At 36.0% G+C, this 20,456-nt stretch overlaps 1 protein-coding gene across 4 annotated transcripts in view; it reads right to left on the bottom strand.

Moving 5' to 3' along the window:
* The window catches only part of LOC141457137 (rap guanine nucleotide exchange factor 2-like), a 519,728-nt gene that overhangs the window by 314,639 nt on the left and 184,633 nt on the right, over positions 1–20,456 (bottom strand). The gene's annotated exons all lie outside the window — the stretch shown is intronic.

The following is a 20,456-nucleotide window of genomic DNA, read 5'->3' as shown; positions in this document are numbered from 1 at the left end:
AATAATCCTTAAGCATTGTGCAAAGATATTTTAGCTATTGTAGCAAAAATATCTTTTTTTTTGTAGGCGACTTAACCAATATAGCCTATAATTTGTGTCCTTCAAAAGTCAATAAAAAATTTAAAATGGTGATTTAATATTTTTTTTAAAACGTTTTCAAATTGAGTATGCTATTATTTCTTAAAAAACTGACTATTTATTTTATTATTATTTTTTTATTACTAACTACAGACTATTTTTATAGGATATTGTCAACATAATATAATTCAGGCTTGCATTAAGCCTAAATTTACTTCGAATAGATTTTAACCTCACAGAGAAAGGATAGCCTAGGCATAGAAAAGAAGGTATGAATTTTAGTTAGTTTTTTTCTTTTTAATGATTTAAAACGCGTCAACATCTGAGTTTATTGGTGCCTAGAGTTTTTTTTTCATTGACCTGCCGTTCTCTGGACAGTGTTCTCTCGTTACAGACAACACTGTCCATCACCGGACAGTGAGCTGTAAGAAGAGAAAATCTAAGGGGTCAGTAGCTGGATTCGAACCCGGGATTTCTGCGTGGGAATCAAATACGCTAACCGCATAGCTAAAGAACTTCTTCCCTAAAGAACTATTAATTAACTATAAATTAATTAGAATATTGCGGTCAAGTCAAACTTAGACAGGAAATAAACTTTCAAAATCCTTAGAGAAAGAATTAAAAATGTGGTAGCATATCAAATAGATAACACATTGCGTATTTAAATTAAATGTTTTGCCTTATTTAATAAAAGTAATTACTTAATTATTATTATTACTTAATTTATTAATAATAAAATGAGTGAGTTTTAATGACATTTTAGCGTATTTAAATTAAACGTTTTGCCTTATTTAATAAAAGAAATTACTAAGTAAGATTAGTGAGTTTTAATGACAATTTAGCGTATTCAAATTAAATGTTTTGCTTTATTTAATAAAAGTAATTACTAAGTAAGATTAGTGAGTTTTAATGACGACTTAGTATCAAGGCCTTTACCAAGAAGAACACAATATTCTGAAGTAATAATAAATCTAGGTTTCTAGGAAATAAGATACGCCTTTATACGTTCATTGATAACACTTAGCTTCATACAATGAATGACAATTTTTAATTATATAATCTTTTGTGTACATAATTTCTACTGTTAAACGATAAAAATGATTCATTAATAAAAACAAATCATAGACTAAAATCTAATTGAATTTTTTTTTGCCAAAAAAAAGTAAGTAGCCATTCTTTATTTTCTGTAGTGGATGATGAATAGAAAAAAGATGTGGGGAACTTAGAACAATAATCTACCTCTGACAATGGATGAAGGTACAAAACTGGTCAGAAGTACATGCGTGATACGACGAATAATAAAATAAAAGACACTAGCTAGCACTGCTGACCTAATCAAAAATTTATTATTTACAATCTTGAGAATTATACAATAGTAAGAGGAAGTCATGGACGCGCCATTTTGAGTTGAAAATTTGAAAAGTAATTAAATTTTTCCATTTTTCTTTACCCAACTTTACAATGTGACGTAGTTAATTGGTTGGAATTTAGTTGCCAATGTATGAATGAAAACAGTTTATCCGGAGGTGGCAGCCAGAGCTAGCGATATGTGAATGAATAGTAGTTTCAGTATTTCTTTTTATTTTATATATTCTTAATGTTTTTAGTATGGTTAGTAGAGTGAAGCAGACTGGAGTGTCTAATGTAGTGTAGCAAAGGTGGCTCGTGTGTACACTCCACTGGGCACAATCTCATCTACCTACTTCAGTTTTCACTCTTCAACTAGAAATGCTTGTCACGATTTCATTTTTTTTTTTTCTTATCCACAAATATTAAATATATAGGAAAGAAAATGGCGTTAGAGAGAAAATTGTGTAAAAAATCACCACAAGTAAGTGGTCCTGGTAGATTTTACACTCCGACCTACAACTGGGAAAGAATATTTACGTAACGTTTGCCAGAGTCAAATTCGAGTTATATTATTAGCAATATTTTCTCTAGTATTGAGGAAAATGGGACATTTGATGTTTAAATGAAAGAAAAGTAACTTACGCCCATTTAAGTCAAGAAAATTCAGAACTGCACTAACCTGAAACAAAAAAAAAAGAAAAGATTTATTCATAATTTGATTCAAAACTTACAAGAAAAAGAAACTCATAAACTCAGTCTCATCTTCACATCCTCGAAACCATGGAGAATAACATAACCTTTAAATCACAAGACACTACCCGCCAATCTATCTGAACCAAATTCCTATCCCTTCGGCAAAGTGAAGTGCGATATCTCGGACCCTACCACGGACAAAACGCCTTTCGTGGAAAACCCCCCAAAAAAATCGACTCAAGCGACATGAACTTTAACTCAGTGATGGCGAACCTTTTGAGCTCGGGGTATCAAAATTTTGAAAAATTGAAACATAATTTTCGTGGCTTGTCACACATCACAAAAGTAAAGACTAAACAAAATAGAAATATTTATAATTTTTTTAAGTTAATAATTTAAATATAATGCCATTTAAAATACAAAAACCAAAATTATGAAACCAATGATTTAAATATAGAGACTTGTTTTACATATTTCATTGACACTTAACATAGAAAATCAAGTAATATATATATATACAGGGTGATCATTTTAAGACGGCTCAAATGCATTTCATGCTTCAAAGGTGCCTCCTCTGGCTCGCAAGCCAGGTTAGCCAGGAGATTATCAACTGCTCTCTGTATCTGAGGAGGAACCTTTGAAGGCACAGAACATGCTTCACAAGTTGAGTAAAGTGCATTATTTGATAAATTAAGGAATAAGTTTGATCCTTTACATGAAAGATATTGATCACTTAAATATGTGGCAGGAGGTTTCCAATTTTTTTGGTAATTAAACGCAACTCTCTCAAAATTACCAAATAATTATTAAACCTTCTTGTTTGTAACAGATGTAAAATTAATTTTTAGCCATTTTGTGTACGCTTGAGAACATCTAAAGCTCTTAACATTTGATTTTTCTTAGAAAAATCACTCGGAAAACGACTCATTTCCCGATATTAAGAAAAATACTAGCTTTACTGACTTGGCAATATTTTTAGTAGAAAGGGGGTGAAAAAATACATAAAAATGACCTATCGCGTGCTCTTCTTTCTCTTTGATAACAAGTTAAAAAATTGAAATATGACTAATAAATACCAGATTTTGAAATGACCTAGCACCTTTAATTTTAAAGGTAACAAATTGCGGTTTCCGGTTTCTTTCATAACTTTTTATACTCTTTAAAACTGTGTATATGAAAATGGGGGTCAACTGCGAACCCTCACTTTTGATCGCGCGTCAGCCGCGTATGCGGGCGGGAATCTAAAATCAAGTCACATATTCTGAAACTAGAGATGACGGGCAACAAATTTTTCCTCTACCATTTTTCGCTCAGATCAACCGTTTAAGCATGAAATGCATTCGAGCCGTCTTAAAATGAACACCCTGTATAATTGAACAATTCAGAATTAAATTAAATATTAATTATTAACGTAAGCAATAATATTATTATTAATAACCAACTCTGGCCGTTATGAGAGACAAATATTTGAATTATGAAATTTTTTTGATCTTTAAAGATGCGTGTCACCAAAAATGAGCTCGCACTAACACGCATGTCATAGGTTCGCCATCACTGACTTAAATCACTGAATGATCGAAAGACAAATTGACAGACGCATCAAATTGCCTCTTATTAGTCTAGGTCAAGAGCGTGGCTTTGTAATTGGGAGATCACCAGTTCGAATCCCGGTAAGACTACTTTTTATTTGTTAGAAAAAATTGTCTATAGTAAAGTATTGTACTTCCGCCCTAGTCCAAGACTCCTAATTGGTAGTTGGACGTTAAGCACAGCCTGGAAAAGTAGGCGATTACTTTACTTTTAATTATAATACAATTTTATATACCATGTTTCCAAAATTATACACATCAGACATACCTGTACAACCCTCTACACTACTCTGTACATATGCAGACGACACAGCCATACTTTCCACAAGTACACATCCTACATCAGCTTCATACAAATTACAGACACACTTACATAAAATAGAATCCTGGGCAAAGAAGTGGCGGATTAAAATGAACCCACAGAACTGCCAGCATGCCACGTTTACTCTCCGGCGGGGCTCCTGTCCACCTGTCCTCTTCAACAGCAATCCTCTTCCTCATACAGATCTGGTGCGCTACCTTGGGCTCTACATAGACAAGCGACTCACGTGGAACCCACACACTAGACTTAAAAGACAAGCTATGACAAAACGTGCGAAACTACTTTACAGACTTCTTGGACGACGCTCCAAATTACCTGTTGAACTCAAACGATTAATATACAGTACTATCCTCAAACCAATGTGGACTTACGGACTAGAGCTGTGGGGTTCAGCCAAACCTACAAACGTACGGACTGTACAAACATTTCAGTCAAAACTCCTCCGACAGATAGCTGACGCTCCTTTCTACGTGACTAACCTCACTCTACACAACGACCTTAACATCCCCTTCGTACACCAGTTAGCCAAGACTAAATATCAAAAATTCCATACTGCTCTCTCCACTTGCCCCAATTCTCTAGTACAGTCTCTCGCCTCCTCTGATATCCCTGACAATCCTCCTCGCCGACTGAATCGCCAGTGGCCCCGCGACTTCCTCGCAGTCTGAAGGCCTAAAATAAATATCCTGTAGAAAGTGCTGCCGCTGGGCAGTTTCTTTCCTCCTGCCTTTCACGCCTCTATACTTCTATCTCCTTATTTACTTATTGTATAGTGTATTATACAGATTGTAAATGGCTAAATAAATTAAAAAAAAAAAAAAAAAAGTTTCCAAAATTATATTCTCTAAAATAAAACTATACAATATTATACACCTACTCCTACAATATACATCGTGTATCATGAACGTAAGCTAATAGCAAAATTTCTTATAACTACTAGATTAGTAGGTAAACTGCAGACGAAGGCCCAAAGGTCTCTTTAAGTGGTATGTAAACCTGCATAATCTTTATATGCAAACTAAAATAAAACTATAAAAATCTAACTAGAAAGCCTTGAACTAGTTTAAAATATCCTATTTCTATAATAATTGTCCATTATGCATATTTCATTTTAATACTAACAACGTTGTAGTAACTTTATTGTATTACAAAATGAGGTCATTAACCTTCCAGTTAATTTATTAGTTATTTATCAACGAATTTCGATATTCTCTGGATTTTGATATCAATTTTTAAAATATGTAGTATTTTTTTTTAGGGCAAATGGGGGGTACACAATCAATAATAAAGTGCCATTTTTAATCAGTACCAAGAGGAAGCAAGAATATTGCCATTTTTAGCCATTACTTTTTATTTTTGCCAAAAATCCGTCGAAATCCCTAATAATATTATTTCTTATGTTTGGATTAATGAAATCGATCACCAAAAAAATGAAGAACAATACTCAACAATTAGGTATTATTCTGAACTATTGGGTTGTCCGGAAACTAATGCAGGATTATGGTTTTAAAAGAAAAAAATAAAAATAAATGATTTATAACTGTTTTTATTAATCAAAATAGTCTCCATTACTTTCTATACAATACTGCCAACGTGTGGGTAACTTTCCCATACACCCTCTGTATAGAATTTGGAATCCTTAGCATTTATAAATTCAGAAAACGCATTTTCTAATGTTCTTTGGTCAATAAATTATTTTATTTTGTAAATAGCGGTCCAGGTGTCTAAAAAAAATGGTAATCAGTAGGCGAGAGATCCGGTGAGTAGGGCGGGTGTGGCAGAATCTCATAGTCAAGCTCCAACCATTTTCGGGAAGTCAAACGTGAGATATGTGGCCGAGCGTTGTCATGCCACAGAATGGGTCCCCTTTCGATTGACTAAAGATGGCTTCCTTATTGCCAATTTCTGATGCATTACGTCAATTTGGTTACAATATGATTCGGCATTGATGGTTTCGTCAGGATTCAAGAAGCTGTAATGAATCAGACCAAATGAAGCCTGCCAAACAGTAACCATCACCTTTTTTTGATGATTTAGAGGGCTTTGGAAAATGTCGTGCTGCTTCTCCTACGTCAAGCCACTGTCCAGAGCGTCTGCTGTTGTCGTAGAGGATCCTCTTTTCATCGCAAGTCACAATTCTGTACAGAAAAGGATCGCTGTTGTTTCGGCAAAGTAGTGTAGCACAAATTTCATTGCCACTGATCTTTTTGGCGGTCGTTTAATGTGTGAAGAACTTCTTTTTTCACCTTCCCAAATCGCCTTGAGAGGGTCATCGACGGTTGATTTACTGACTTCGAGTTTCCATGCCAGTTCTCGAACAGTTGGTCTGGGATTTTCTTCCACCAAAGCTCGGAGAACATAGTCATCAAGGGCAGAACTTCTTTCACGGCCTTCTTTGTCTTCAAGGCTCAAGTCCTCCCTCTCGAAATCTCTGGAACCACCGTTGAACAGAGCACTCACTTATACTGCCTTCGCTCCAGACATCGTTGATATTTCTGGCCGTTTGGGCCCCCGTTCCGGCCGAGTTTGAACTCGTAAAACAAAATTATGCGAAAATCACGCTTTGACACCTTAGTAAAGACTGAATTATTTCCAAGTAGCAAAACGTTAGAGAGGTAAACAAACATTTTTGTTTGAAAGTGGATTAATAAGTGTTTACATTTATAAAAATCAAAGGTCCAACAAACATAGTTTACTATTTGGAGGGGTATTTTAAAGAAAACATAAAATCCTGCATTATTTTCCGGACAGCCCAATAGAATTCTAAATTTATAGCTCATCTAGATTCGTCCATACTCCGAACAAAAAAGAAGAGTTAGCCGAATGTCCAAGGCCATATTAACAGACTGTTAGCAATGATGTGGGTAAATGGGCCTCACTGAGTTCTGTCATAGTCCCCTACCTCCTCCATGTAGGGCAATTATATTAAAAGTTCTAGATGGAACTCTAGAAGGAGAGGAACTATTGCCTTCTAGTGGGTATTTTAAACGAATTAAATGCCATTATGGTACGCATTCATTCATATATTTTTTTCTTCGTACACTCCATTGCTATTGAAGACACGTCCTTAGATATTATTCATCATTTATAGTCCTCTGACGAATGTATAACAGCAGTTCTAATTGATTCAATGCCGCCTTTATAATTGTGTAACCAAGTTAATTGGAAATCACTTTTAATGGCCATGTATTCTTGTTTTTATAACCATTCCAAGGTCATACAAGCAGGATTTACATAAAAATTTACAACCAATAATTAGCTATAAATAATTTATCTCCACTTTAAGTGCCGCAGCGTGCTTATTTTATCTAAGTAGACTGCAACAATTGAATCTTTCAATGTTATATCAGTAAAACTTCTAATTAACTCCTCTGAATAACAGATCCATCTTCAGGCCATGAAAATTTACCATTAAGAACATGTAGAAAAACATCGAACTTGGAGAATAATCCTTGTTTAAAGAAAGTAATTTACAATATATGGATTATAAATGGTACTGCCCAGATTCACCCGGGTTGCTGCTAAGATCATAAATCATATGTTCACAGCAGACTGGTACTTAATGTGTTAATTTATCTCCAGTTTGCCGCTAGGATCATCATCAGATGAACAACGCCCATAAAGCCAAAGAGCTCTTGATATATCTTGGGGATTGTTCCTCCCGATCTAAACCAAACGCCATAGACTTCAAACTATTATTTCCTAAATTTTTGAAGGAAAAATTTGATGCACATGCTCTGTATTGCAATCTTTTCCCGGTGCATTTTAAATCTTGTTCAGGATCGCTTATCTCACACCTAAACTGTGGATCTATTATTTCCTCTTTGACGCTCCTGGAAATGCCACTTCGTCGCAATATCTTGTACACACTATACGAGTATACTTCGTGATCCTATACCATAAGCAGTTCCGTCAGCCTTTTCTTGCATTGTATAGGCGTTGAGTAGCCAGAATGATATCCTAGCACTAGGGCTGGATTTTTGGTCTCTCAGTCGCCATCACCCACATACCATTAGAACCAGAGAGAACTATTTCTAATTGCAGACAAACTTGTTATCTCCAGATTTGTCTTAGACATGGCATTTCACCCAACACCCAGCCAATGAACAGCCAGACCTCTACTCAAAAGCCTGTTCCCGTAAATATTTTCTCAATTTTCTGGTATTCGGTCCCCTAATCGTAGGAGTTCTTCAGGAGAATTTTACAGACCTAAAGATTGAAGATTCACGCGGCTACACGCCTCCACGCTAGGATAACTATTAGCTATAACTATGACTCTTGTTATCATAACCCATCAGAAACGTGAATGAGTTCATAAATGTACAATATAATTATTTATTTATTTGTATTGAGGAATTCCTCATACAAACAGAGTGACAAATAAAACGGAATACATAAGAAAAGAAGTATAAAATAAAAATAAAATATATCTATAAATATATACATGCTCATTAAGAAATAATAAATTTATCCTTTTTTAAATTCCAAATAAAACAATACAGTACGACTGAAATTCTGCTTACGTAAAATAATGACAAAATATCTCGCATAATCAAATAATTTTTGGATTACTAAAATTTGGAATTTAATTCGTAGGCCTGCCATTACAAAAATAAACATCCATTTTATCCGTATTATCAATAATCAGTAGATTAGAAAAATTTTCATCCAAACTTACATTAGTACTAAGTAGTTAGTGAGAAATCTATTTCTGATATTGGTGATTGGGGTACAAGAGATCAAGAAGTGGCGAATATCTTCTGGCGAGCGTTCGTCAAAAAAACTGCAACGTTGTTCACCATCAAATATATAGAGTTTTCCTTTTAAAAAGCAATTTACAAAATCCACATAAGCAGGAATTAAAAATGAGGAATCTCAGAACTTAAACTTTAATTATAGCAAAACTTATTATCACCGAACATGAAACACTGCCGGAAAAGTGAGCAAATCCATAACCTAGAAAAAAAAATCAAAGAAATAAAAGAGCCAATTAGCCAACAAACGTTTTCACACTGATGAGTTAATTGCAATTATAGGACGCAACACAATTCAAGGATAACCAAGTGGATAAAACGTTTAAACCTGAGTATACTAGAAACAAAAGCATTAATTTAAAAAAATAAATAAAATATTTCGCAGCTGAATACAAAGCAAGGATTAATAACCAACTAAATATATTTCTCACAGTACGAAGAGGAGCGAAATTCAAAGAATAACTTCCTGATTAGTGATTAAATGATAAGGAAGGACACGTCATTGTAATGGTACTAAATTTACAGAAAATTCTTCTTATATTTCCACTATACAATCCAATAATTTGAATAAATACATTCATTTGATTAACAAAGCGGCAAAATTGGCCCAATTAATAAGGACTCTTATCCGGTGATAGCATTAAGTTAAAAAAAATTAATTAATCACGCAGGGTCAATCGTGAGAAGCTCACGTGGTAACTGGCGATTAAAACATGTGGAAGAATTGTCAAGAAGAGTTTGGAAGGACACGGAACGAACTAGGTGCCTACAATGAACCGAAATGTTGTTATAATAGGTTGTGATTAAGTAGTGTAGGATATAGATTTGTCAAGCCTTTTAAAGTCAGTATTTAGGACCAGGAGGCTTGGAAGCATGGTCCCTCAATGTGGTATACGGATGGCTCCAAGACAGGGGAGTGGGTAGGAGCGGGTGTGTACGGAGCTAAACCGAAATATAGCTTTCAGGGGGAGCTAGCAGCAATTAAGTTCTGTGCTGCCGAGATTATTAGACGAGGAAATAAGTAAGTCTAGGTTCGTGATTTTCTCGGACAGCCAGGCTGCACTAAGAGCTATTGGTTCCTATCAGGTTAACTCAAGGCTGGTATGGGAATGTCTGGGTGCCCTGGTGGAAATCACTAACCAAAATAAGGTTTTTCTGGTGTTGGTACCAGGTCATTCAGGATATAAAGGAAACGAAGTAGCAGGTTTGCCTTTGTAGGTTCTGCCAGGAAGAGGAGGAAACGACACTGCACGTGTTGTGTCAGTGTGAGGGGCTTGTCTGGCTAAGGATGTTACTTCTTGGGGAGGAAAAACCAAGGCCTGTGAGCTTTACCCAGAAGTCATTCTCCAGAATTAAGAGTCTGATTAAACGGACGGGTCTGGAGGGCGAGTTCTAAAGTTGGGGAGCCACAATAGATCTATGGGGTCGCGGTGCCGTAGACCTTAAGGCCGCCCTACAAGAATCTATCTCAGACAATTACAATCAGCTTAAGAATTTGTCGTATGTGAAGTGAGATTACCACATTATTTCTCCATCTGGTTGGAGTCAAAGGCAGTGGTTTTCAAAACATCTGGAGGAGTTTTTTGGGAGGAAAGATCATTACTTGCTGTAGAATTAGTAGAATGATGTCGATTGCATGATTGATTTTGGATTTTAAAGAGTTTGGCAGAGCCTCATGATTCGATTCCTTGGATTATTTTGCTTTCAACTATCGTCATTATTCTTTTATTGTTCTGATCATTTAAACTGCTTGCATCGTGTGCCATCAGAATTTTACAGATTGCTGATTTAATGGATTAAAATAAAAAAAAAAAAAGCAATGTTCGAGTACTTTTCAGTGCAATTTCAGCTTTCAGCGGTCCATTACTAAGCGAAAATCTAAAAGTAGTCGTCTGGATTCGTGCTAGAGCTCTCCGGATTGCGAGTCTAGACTCCAGAATCAAGTTTATCACTCATTATTTTATTACTATTAAATAGGAAAACATTAGACCACACCATCAAATATACACACATAATGTGTGGGATCGTTTGTGTCTGGTATTATAAACAATTATAATAATCTATTTCCTTATTGCAGATGATTTCCTTTCAAAGAAATCCTTGCTTACTATCGACAACAATCTGGTGTGAAACTTCAACGTTCACACATTCTGATCTCACCATTCTAACTGAATAATTCCATTCAGTCTAGGGGTTTGTATTGAAGAGAATATAGAATGGCTGGTGGAATTGTTTAGCTTGTTTAGAACGTACTCTAAACTGTCTTCCTGTCTATGATTGTATCTCTAAGAGATAGCAGAATGTAGTTTCTAGCCCAGGATGCTAGGGATACCTAAATTTGGCTGTTGAGGGGAGGTGTTCTGGGATGATGGTTGGTCACCTATCACCTACGCTATCTAATCACATAGACCTAGTGACAAAGACCTGGTGGATGTTTCCAGAGGCATTAACGGAGGAGGTTTTGGGCAGAAGAGTACACGGCCAGCATGCCTTAATGTAAGTTCATCCCCAGTAGCCACTGACCGTCTAGACATGTGGCATAACTTATGCGTTCACACAACTGGACTTATATATTTAGTTTGTGGTTTATATTTAGTTTATTTTTTTCACTATCGGTTCCTAATTCAGGTGAACAACAGCAAACAGAAAATGCCATATTACAGTTTTTTTGAGATTTTCAAAATGGCTCATACTTTTTCTTTCTTTAAACTTATTAGTCATAAATAGAACTGTAACAGGAAAATATTTTCCTAATTTCTATTAAGAGCACTTCTTGGGGGGGTTAAGATTAAGATTCTAGCAAGGCAGCCCAAGGCCAACGCCATTGCGATCCGTATGGATTTATTGTGGCTCCCCAAATTTAGAGCTCACCCTCCAGACCCGTCCGTTTAATCAGACTCTTAATTCTGGAGAGCGACTCTTGGGTAAAGCTCACAGGCCTTGGTTTTTCCTCTCCGAGAAGTAACATCCTTAGCCAGACAAGCCCCTCATAATGACACGGGCAGTGCCGTCTTGGGTATGGTACTTCAACTTCAAGATTTTACAGACTCTAATTCTCTAACTCAACAGTGCATTCTCAACTCTAGCTAATAACTTTATTAGCGGTCATTTTGCTCAAATTGCATCGGGGTTTTCTGGGTATTAATGAAGGATCTTTTGAGTTCTAAGGGCAAGCCAGCTGAACTCAGAAGCAACTTTTGTCAATTTTTAAGCAGAATTCATTTTCTAACTTGGACCTCAGTGTTTTCCAATTTCAGTATCTGAGAGTGCTTTGAAAGAATTTACAACATTCTGTTCTTTCGTAATGTCTAAAGTTTTGCGACCATCTGATAAATTTAAGAGTCGAAAAAGGATGTGAATAACCATTAAGTAAAATCCAAGGCCCTAGGCCGGAATTCGAGCAGCTCAAACACACATTTTACCTTACGGGAACTGTAGTGTACTACTGAATTTACATCGCTTGTCTAATTTTTATCCCGTCTTCTGTTCTTTATCACCGGAATAATTTTATTTTATTTTTAATCGTTTATTTAGTCACAATCAACGCACTTTATTGCGTTATTAGCTACAATGATAACAATAAACAACACATAACCCTCAGAGTGGAGAAGTTACCCAGCGGTAACACTCCAATAACATTATACTTTCTACTGACTCTCTTCATCAGAGAGGAGATCGCGAGGCCACTGTCTTTTAAGACGTCTGGAAGTGTAGTCTGGAAATGTTCAGAAGATAGATGTTGTACAAGTGGATTGTGATAAGATTGAATATTAAGATGGAATTTTCTGTATCGTGTTTTAGCAACTTTTGCGACGAAAGGAATGTTTAAGTCTGTGTGAATGGTTTGATTGGTGACGTAGAAAGGAGCGTTTACTATAGAGCGAAGAATCCGGACTAATTTAAAAACAAAATAATCTTAATGCAAAATAAATTGCTTGTGAATTGTTTAAGGAAATTTTCTAACTAATAAAGATCTGTTCAATTATTATAAAAACCACTTCCAAGCGGGAAAAAAAACGTTTAAAAATACTTATAATAGCATAGGTCAGCAATGCCAGAAAACGAAACATTCGAGCAAATAAAAAGTATAAAAACAAAAGAAGAAAAATCAAAGGGCGGACATACCAAGAGCATACTTCTTCTGACAGTGACCTCGAGGTAGCCATCAGTGGTGGGGAGGAAGGCCATGAGCGTATAAGAGAACCACCGACACGCCACTGCCTTCACTATTTGGTTTTAAAATTAATAGCAAAGAGTGGTGTACCGGAACTTCTTCCTCAACGAAGATGTCGGCCTTCTTACAATTTCCCCCCCAAAAAAGTAGTTTTTACAAAAAAAGATCTTTATTTCTTCCCCCTTGTACTCTCTTTCTCAGGGTATGAACCAGTATAAATCGAAAACGAAAAAATCGAATGTAGTTACAATATAATATTTGGTTTTGGTGCCCAACTATCGAACCTAACAAATAACTTTAGGAAAAAAAATCAGCGAAATGGAAGTGCCTATTTACTGGCTCAATTTTCCGAGTGTTTAATAATGGGTTAGCAACTAAGTTCCCTGAGTTAATTCATGTTAATATGTAGATCATTAAAAGGTCAAGTTGAGAAAAATGAGCACTTTCGATACCTCCTTATTTTGGCTTGCTCGTTACGGAAGCAAACAACCATCTCTTCACCGAATCGTTACTGGCGACGAAGAATGGTGCCTGTACATTAATATGGAAGCAGCCCAAGGAATGGCTTAGCCCCGGTTAACAAGCGACACCACGCGTGAAACAAGATCTTCATCCGCGTGAAAAACGATGTTGTGCGTATGGTGAGACTGGGAAGGGATTATCCAACATGATTTGCTAGAACGGAACCAAACGGTCAACGCGGAACTCGTATGTTCAACTGATGGAACAACCCAATACGGCTATTCCAGTAAAAAGACCTAAATTGGCAGCATGGAGTTCTTTTGCTGCACGACGCCCTAATATCGCCAATCTGATCAAGAAAGCCATCCAAACGCATGGCTGGGAAGTGCTCCCAATTTGGCACCAACAGAATTCCATCTCTTTTGATCTCTTTCAAATGCTTTGCGCGGAGTTTCGTTCAATATTCATACAGAATTGAGAGATTTGTTGGAAGAATTTTTGGAGTCGAAACCGGCCGATTTCTACCATAAAAGTTTTGAAAATCTTGTTGAACGTAAAGAAGAAGTTGTAAACAACAAGGGAGATTACATTACTGATTAATAAATTGTTAATTTTTATTGTAAAATAATTGGCACAAAACCCATTATTCTCTGTTTAAAGAATGTGGGAAAATTATTACCAAATTTGGTCAGCAGAGTTATTAAAACTGTCCAGTAGGACAGTTGTATAAGGGTTGATCGTCAAAAAGTGCACGAAAAAGCGTAACGTTAAAAAACACCCAAATTTTGACAATTTTGTTTCTCTTTTTCTATAAAAAATAAAATTCCCAAATTTTCTTTGAAATGTAGGGCTAATCCTTGTACACCGGAGTATTTTTTTAGTTTATTTTTTTTTTTTGTAACAACGTAGATTCTATAGATTTTGAAAAAAGTAAAAAATGAGCAAAAAATGGCATTTTAAAAATTTTTTCTAGTTCTTGTCCATCTAGTTGTCACTACCTATTTTTTTTTTTTTTTTTTTTGTTTTGTAAACTACGTATTTAATACAATAAACATGACGGGAAGAGGCTTGGCTTTCGGTGATGAAGACACTAAATGTTTTTTTAAAATATTTTTTCCTCAGAAACAGGAGAACTTTTTTCTGTTTTACGAGCGCATTCTATTATTAACCCGCGGAGTTAATAGAAACGTAGTTTTTTTTACGACTAAGTTTTACGATGAAATGTATTCACTATTCAGCAAGGTAAAGAGAGTATCGCTGAAGTACATAATAGGGGGTTTTTTCCGAATGTTTCTCTGTTTACGCTCGTAAAATTGTTTATCTCGAATAGTAAAGGAATGTTATGGTTCTCGCTCTGCATACTTGTTTTAATTCTACTTTATTGAAATGATCTAAAAAAACATATTTAATGGGGGAAAAAAATAAAAAATCATCCCATACTTAATGTTTCAGGTTAGTTTTTTTGGAAACGGGGGAGTTATGACCAAGAAGAAAAGAAACCTCAAGTAACAGCCTCAAACTCAAGAAGCCGTCCTAAACTGTCACACTCCACTTTAAGTAACTTAATATTGTTTGAAGTTGGCATTTCAATCAGAAACTTCTTAATCATAAAGACTGCAGAGATATTAGAACTGTACAATATACTGAAATTTATGCTCATAATTTCTTAGGTGTGAATTTCTTTCAAAGTTTATAGAAAGAAATGTTCTATAAAAATGAATAGGCCTACATTTAACTAATCTATACATAGTATAAGAAAATCAATTGGAACCATTTTCGGAAAAACAGAAATGAAAAAAGTAAAAACATTTGTTCGTAATATTACGTCTAGGCCATAACTTTATTTATTAAGAACTCTGGGGCCATTACAATTAAATTTAAAATTTGAAGTTTTCTGCGTTTTTTAGTTATACTGGTTCATGAGTTATTCGATACTAGAAACTTGGCCTCCAACCCCCCAAAATCTTCCACCGTTCTAGACCAGGTCCAACTGAATCTAAGCCACTCCTCTATGGTCACTGTCCATTCCTACAGTATGTACCAAAAGTCCCATTACCACCCATCTAACTGTGTGCTCTATGATGTTTTGTGATCCAGGTGATATTGGGTCTTGAAAAGAATGTCTGACGAATCAAATTATACCTTTGAGGAACGAATCGTCATGAGTACCTGGGCTCATGAACGACCTCATACTGGGAAAACATTGATAGAGAGATCCAAAATGACTTTAACGTTAGATTTAATACGGCAGCACCTCCGAAACCAACAATTTTACGTTGGGAGAAGAAGCTATTTGAAACTGGTTCCTTTTAAGGATAGACCGCGTTCTGGAAGACCATCAACCATTCCGAAGTCCCCGAGACTCATGTGACCGTGTCAGTGAATCAGCAGACTTATCAACGCCGTGCTAAGCGACTGGTTTGTACCGCAATTGGAAAGTTTGGGGCTTCGTGATCGAATCTGGTTTCAACAAGATGGGGTGTGAGCAATTCGAAGTATTCAGAGACAGATGGATTCGCCAGCGTTACCGGCACCACTGAAATGGTCACCACGAAGTCCTGATCTGGCATACTGTGATAACGAATTATGGGGATACATCAAACAAAAAGTCGCCCAGAATCGTTATCAGACAACTGAAGACCTCAAAGACGCTGTTCGAAATGCATTTGCTTCCATCACTCCAGCAATGCTGCGGCGCATTTCACATAGCTCCTGGAGGCGAATAATGACGATGTGCACACTCAACGCCTGGAGTAAATGATGGTTTACTTCTTCTAATTTGTTTATGCTACTTAAAAGCTTCTCTGAACATATTTATGCTGTTGAAAGAATACTTTGCACGGATGTTTGCAGGGGGTAATGCGATTTTTGGAACATAGAGTACAATTGAACACCACCTAGCAGGGGATCTATTTATTTCCCAAAGCCTTCTCTTGAGTTTAGCAAGCCGTCCACCGGTGCCAGACACGATCGAAAACCTGTGCAACATCGGCTAGTAGTGATCCTGTCATGGTTACTCGCCATCTTTAAACTCTATAATTAGTCTACTAAATTAAGAAAAAAACATTTTTTTCCTTATTAAAACTCAACAGAAATGTCAAAAGAACTTCAGAAGTTGATCAAAAATATTAAGACGATTTAGGCAATTAAGTTGTTCCAGTTTATTACGCTAAATCTGGATTTGAATCCAAAGAAACTGGATTAATGTATAATAAGATAACAAAACATTATAAATCAGCTTCCATACTAAGGAAAATGAGCAATTTAATCAGCTACATTCCGCTTGAACCTGCCATTAAGCAACTTGTTACTTCAACTCAACAGTAGGAACTGCATAATAATTTCACGAATATTGAACATCCAAAGCTTTGCAAAGCTGCTGTGTGGGAAACTCCCAATGAAGGTTTACTTGTTGTAAGCAGATCTGCCCCTGCACAATGGGTAAAAAAGTGAATAGGGGTGGAAGGTTTTGCAGTGAAGAGGGGATGTATAATAAGAGACCGGATGCACTTGTTCCCAATGCACACACGTGTTTTTGGCCCTTTTTACCTCCATGTTGCCTGGTCAACTTCTCTCGTAGTTCTTTATCCCTACGTATCCCTACAGATGTTACGTATTTTTTTCTTATGTAAGTTTTCTTCATTTTACTTCCCTTATAGTAGAGGAAGACGTGGTAATATGGAACCCTTCTCTGTTTTTGACTTACCTAAGCTAGACATTCCAAAAAATTGTATTGCTTTCTCTGGTAATTATTAGCCTTATATATTAGTCTTGCACTATTGTCTTCAAATTTACTCTCCTCCAACCACCAGATGAGCAACCTTCAATTTGATGGAAAAAGTGGAAAGTGGTGCCCTCTGACTTGAGGTGCGGGTAATATGGAACACCTTAGTATTTGTATTGCAAGTCGCCGTAGAGTGGGTTTAGGTACAATGAATATTTTTGTAGCATTTTTTTTAGCCCATTTTAGATTCTTTTCCTGTACTTTCGCCAGAAATATAAATGATTTGCTTGTAATGCTTGCAGTATGGAACCCCATGAAATTTTTCTACTGCGAGTGTAGAACAGGGTTCCATATTACCAGCACCCTTGGGGTTCCATAAATCAAACATAGCTATCTTGAATTTGATATGTCACCAAAAAAATTGGGAGACAAAAGAACTGATTCAAAGATGAAAATCACTGCAATACATCCCTTTGAAGCAATATATAGTGCGGATAACTACCACTATTTTGATAATAAAACAAAAATAACAGTTCGAACTTGCCTTCTTAAAGTTTTCGAGAATCGATATAAACAAAATTGAAAATTTCAAAATGAATATACAGTAGCAACTGAACCAACCACCTGCTTTGCACACTACCGCTATCTAGCTAGTTTGAGCCAGATACTGTTAACACACGATCACTTACCGCCAAAACATTATAGGGTTCCATAATACCAGCAGGGTTCCACATTGCCACCTCTTCCTCTAATAAAAGATTAAGTAATAAGAAGATTTTTCGAATACACATATTATTCGAAAAAGTGTGCTTCCTAATCTGAAGATAGTTAAGAGAATAACAGAAGGATCACCTTTGCCAACTTTTAGAAAAATTTGAATAGCAAACAAAGGTAAATAGGCTTTGAAATTATATGTTTCTTATATGTTTTAAAAAAGAACGCGGCGATCTAATCTTTCATGAAGGATTGCTGTTAAAAGGAGAACCAATTTTAGTACCACAAAACTCGTCGATCAAAGATCTTTATGCAGATACACGATGGCCACTTAGGGGAAAAAAGGAATAACGTTGGTCGCCAGCCAGGAATACTTGTTGAATCAAGAAGAAGTTGAATCAGTCACCAGGAAGGCTTTCGGAAGTAAATAGATCCTGTTAGGTGGTTTTCCATTGTAGGAATAGACAGTGACCATAGGACAATGAAGATAGCAGAAACCTAGATTCAGTTGGACCTGGTCTAGAGCAGAGCTAGAACGGTGAAAGATTTTGGGGGGCAGGCCAAGTTTTAACAAGCTCCTGATGGAAAACATGATACTAGAAACGTAAAACATTTTCTCCCCAAAAATATTTTCACTTTTCTTTGGCAAAAAATGAATCGTCCTTTTATGATTAAAAGTCCTGAAGAATTACAGCGAACAAACCAGTTCTACTTAAAGATAATTTTATGCAGAGATAACGAGACAAATCTAATCAGTTCTTCTTAGTTGAAGTATTAGTCCAGTGTATTGTTTTGATTTGAAAAAGAGATTTGTTGTAACAGAACATGGGTAAAGCTGTAAACGTTAAGTTACCTTAATTGAATAAAACGTGTACAATGTATCGTTTACAGTCGTAAGCTTGCGTAACAACACTTGTAAGAGTTCTCTCGTACAGGTTTGTTTTTTAAAAAGCATTATATTTTTAATCGGAAGAATCTAGCGAATTCTATAGCAATAAACTCATAGATTCGCCCAAAATGTTATAACTTACTTTTGCTAACATTTGCATTATTGAAATCTGCATGATTGTCTTCGCTGTCTTCGGGACAGTTTGCCACCTATTGCTAAATAGAGCAAAAATGAAAAGTGCATTTTCTCAAATTAGACACTTTTGCAATTCAGTCTTTCTTCATTTCTTCTTATATCTATTCAGGACGGCTTTACCTTCAACTAACAAATTAGATGTCATTGTCAAAGGCGACTAGCAAACATACTTCAACTACAGATTTCTCATAATAATCAATCGGGCTCCGTCCAAGAATCCAACAAAGTACCACAATATATCCTACCTTCGCGTGCCTCGACACTAATCGTTCGGCTAATGCGGTACCTAAAAGGATGACAGTAAAAATGAATGCACAAAAAGCGCATCTGATGTGATCACTGCACGACTTTCTAGCACTTGATGTCTATGGTCATTAGCACCTAGCACTATTATTCTTCAAGTTTAGAGAATTCTCTCATCAAACTCAAATCTTTTGAGTCATCCTCAATTATTACCAATTTTATGAGGGTCTATTGAAACATTTACCCCTTATAAAGAAGTTTGCGACCCTTAGAACTGCGCTAAAACTAAGTTTGTTGTTTAAAGTAAGTAAAAGTTATGAATCTGTGTATGTAATATAGACACGGAATTTGCAGAAAAGCCAGGGGAGTCATTTTGGAGAAAGTGAACAGTCCATGGAATAAAGAGTTACTTCAAAGGTAGAATGTTTCTTCAAACTGGATTTCAATAACATATTATTCCCTATTAACAGTACTTAGGCAGGACCGTAAATTACAAGAAAAGTAACGCTTCAGAAGGAAGTCTAATTTATCCCTCCTCAACAAGAATCAAATTTCTGTGAAAAAATGATCCTAATAAAAGTAATTGCAGATCTAAGTGCAAACAATTAGTTCACAAAATTTAAAAGAAAAAAAAAGTAGTTCATTTTCAAGAAAATAAAAAAACAAAAACAGGAAAAAACGGACATTCCATGAGAAATTTCAAAAACGAAAATTTGTACGATTACGAGGGTCGTTTGCAAAGTCCGTGCAAAGTCAGAGAGATAGCACCACTGGCGCGTATCGAGGTTATGTTTAGTTAGTAGCATCTCTTGGAAGAACACACACCAAGTTTCAGCCAGATCGGTCTATTTCTTTGTGTTTGGCATTCGTTTGAATCGAGGAAGTCGAGTGATTTTCAAAAAATGGACGAAAAAGAATTTCGTGTGTTGATTAAACACTACTTTATGAAAGGCAAAACGCCTCAGGAGACTAAAGAGAAGCTTAATAAACATTATGGTGACTCTGCACCTTCGATTAGAACAGTTTATAAGTGGTTTCAAAATTTTCGGAGTGGCCATATGGGCACAAGTGACGCTGAACGTTCTGGACGCCCTGTTGAGGTTACTACTCCAGAAATCATTGATAAAATCCATGATATAGTGATGGATGACAGAAGAGTGAAGGTGCGTGAGATTGCTAGTGCTGTGGGCATCTCGAATGAACGGGTACATAATATTTTGCATCAACATTTGGACATGACAAAGCTATCCGCAAGATGGGTGCCGCGAT

Source organism: Rhodnius prolixus, unplaced genomic scaffold (genome assembly GCF_049639745.1).
Source record: "Rhodnius prolixus isolate KJV_2025 unplaced genomic scaffold, Rpr scaffold_10, whole genome shotgun sequence".
Taxonomy (NCBI): Eukaryota; Metazoa; Arthropoda; class Insecta; order Hemiptera; family Reduviidae; genus Rhodnius; species Rhodnius prolixus.
The sequence above is the reverse complement of the archived record's forward strand: the minus strand, read 5'-3'. Positions and strand labels throughout refer to the sequence as shown.